Genomic DNA, 2,576 nt, shown 5'->3' with positions numbered 1-2,576 from the left:
TCCGAATATGGGTCATGCTGAAAACACTGTGAACGGGTTAAGTGGTGACCGGTCAGTGACCGTCACGGACTGAGGTCTTCAGTATTTAGAGCGGAAGGTGAAATGGACAATATTCATCACAGGGCTGATTTTGATCCTAATTTTGTGCAGATAGTCGTTGAAGGTCCCGTGTCCGGTGATGAATTGTGTTAGATGGTACGATAGTTCACCATGTTTCCTGCGGTACCATGTCTTTATGTCTGGAATGAGTGTTTTTGTCCATTGTCCTTTCTGTGTATTCTGTTCCCGTCTATTTTGCCAGAGCTCTAGGCACCTCGTTTCGAGGTCTGCCCCGCTTGCGTCCTCTGGTGTGAGCCCGCTCGTATCCCCATCTGTGTCCTCCGATGCGGATGTCTGTCGGCCAGTTCTTATTTCTTGTATCACCCGGATGCGTATGTCCCAGGGTATCGATCTGGAAACCACCATGAGGGCTTCCCCGGAGACGGTACTGTATGCTCGGCAGACCCGGACGGCCGCCACCCTTTGCAACGATGCTGCTATTTTCTGATGCTGCTTCTGTTCGAGTTTCCGGCCCCAAACATGCGCGTGACAGAAGATGGACTAGGACACTGAGGCCAGCGTCTGTCTCTTGCACTCGTCGGCCCCGTAGGTGCGTGGGAGGATCCTATTGAGTTTCTTCGAGGATATCTTGGCCTTTCCTGCAGCTTTTAGTAGGTGGTGTCTGAATGTTAGTCTTTTGTCTATGTGGATGCCTAGGTATTTGACTGTGCTCTTAATGTCGATTATTTGGCCGTTGATCTTAATGGTGATCGGTTTTAGTTTAGTTCTTTTCGTGAAACGTAATGCTTCGGATTTACTCGGGGCAAGTTCCAGGGACCTCCGTCCCAGCCACCGGCTAACCCGCGCCAGGTCGTAGTTTGCCCTGTATTCCACTATGCGTTCGTCTTCCCCTGTAATTCTTAGGGCGATGTCGTCAGCGTATCCTATGAGTTCTGAGCCCTTCGAGAGGTTTACCTGGAAGAGCTCGTTAAACATGATATCCCATAGGGTGGGCCCGAGCACTGATCCCTGCGGTACCCCCGCCGTCATCCCGCACTCTGTGCGACCTGCGACTATTTTCCGGTCCCGTAGGTCAGTGGTTCCCAACCGGGGTTCCATGGAACCCTTGGGTTCCATCGACGATTCCGTGGAACCCCAAAGTCTACCCGTGGAACCCCTATGGAACCGCTGTTGAGCCCCTAGGGGTTCCACGAGAAAAAAAGGTTGGGAACCACTGCCGTAGGTAGTCCATGAGGATTCTCTTCAGATAGTCTGAGATAGCTAAGTTGTTGATGGAGCTCTTAATCGCCTCCCAGCTGGCAGATGCGAGGCCACTTGATTCCTCAAGTTTTGCAGGAGGAGAAAATAACACCCCGCAACCTTGGCCTGCGGGAAAACTTCCCGGAGAACATTCATCGCGGCTGATTCGAAATCGCGATGAACGGTGCTCGGTTCGATACTCTCATCGATCTGTCTTATCATCTGGAACATTCTGACGCAGGTGTTCTCGCTTTTGTCGGGCAGAAGTGCATAAAACATCGGATGAGCTGCCCCAAAGTGGTCTGCTAAAATGTCGTAAACTTGATAAAATAACGGGGGCGTGATCGAAAAAGTCCCATCCATGAACCAGCTCTGGCTACTCCGGAATCTTTCCACGACTTTTTCCCGGCCGAAGATGACAATTCGTTTCGGACTCGGTCCGCTATCCGCAAGCAGAAACTTCTCTTCGGCTACATCCGATGAAACTTTGGAAATAGTGTAATCGTGAGGGAAAACCAGTTCATTCAAAGAAGATTGTACTGGGGGGCTGTACCATCTTCTTCCGAACGCTCTGCATACTCTTCTTCAAGGCTCTTTGTCCGGGCATCACGCCGAGCACCTCTTGCGGCAAAGACTCCAGTCCAGCATGAAGAACTTCCGACGTAGTTTCGAGAGTATTAGCTGCTCGGTCCTTCATTGCGGTCGTCGCCTGTTTCACTCGTATCATCGCCGCATTACTGTCATGGTCATGGTCATTGAGAGTCTGTGTGATGACTCCGCCACTTGTATGGATTCTGGCCTTGCATATCGACCGTTGTTCGCAACGCCAGAAATCGGTGCTGCCGTCTGCGGAAGATCTGTCGTAGTGGTACGCGTAGCCTTCGTGAGTGAACATCCGGCCACCCTTGTTGCTCTTGATTTTAATGACGGAAAGGAATCGAAAACAGTCACAGGTCTTCCAAAGCACGGAACGAAGATCACCGAGCAGAGCTCCTCACGAGATTCAGTTTGGATCCGAAGTGATTGCATCCAAAATTACTGAGCTCCTTCAAAGCGATGGATGTGGAGCGCGAAGTCTCTTATCTCCAGCTAGTGTCGCAACTTCCTGAATGATCCTCCAAACTCGTCTCTTTGATCTACATCGATGGCAGAATCGACGAATAAATAGCGATAGCATTCTCTGCCAGAAATAATCTCAGAATCTCGTGCTTCGAAATTGCGAGACAACAGCGAATCAGTTTTAGATGATAAGACTCGATTCTCTTGGAGATCAGGAT

This window comes from Galendromus occidentalis, unplaced genomic scaffold (genome assembly GCF_000255335.2).
Source record: "Galendromus occidentalis unplaced genomic scaffold, Mocc_1.1 scf7180000077422, whole genome shotgun sequence".
Classification (NCBI taxonomy): domain Eukaryota; kingdom Metazoa; phylum Arthropoda; class Arachnida; order Mesostigmata; family Phytoseiidae; genus Galendromus; species Galendromus occidentalis.
The sequence above is the reverse complement of the archived record's forward strand: the minus strand, read 5'-3'. Positions refer to the sequence as shown.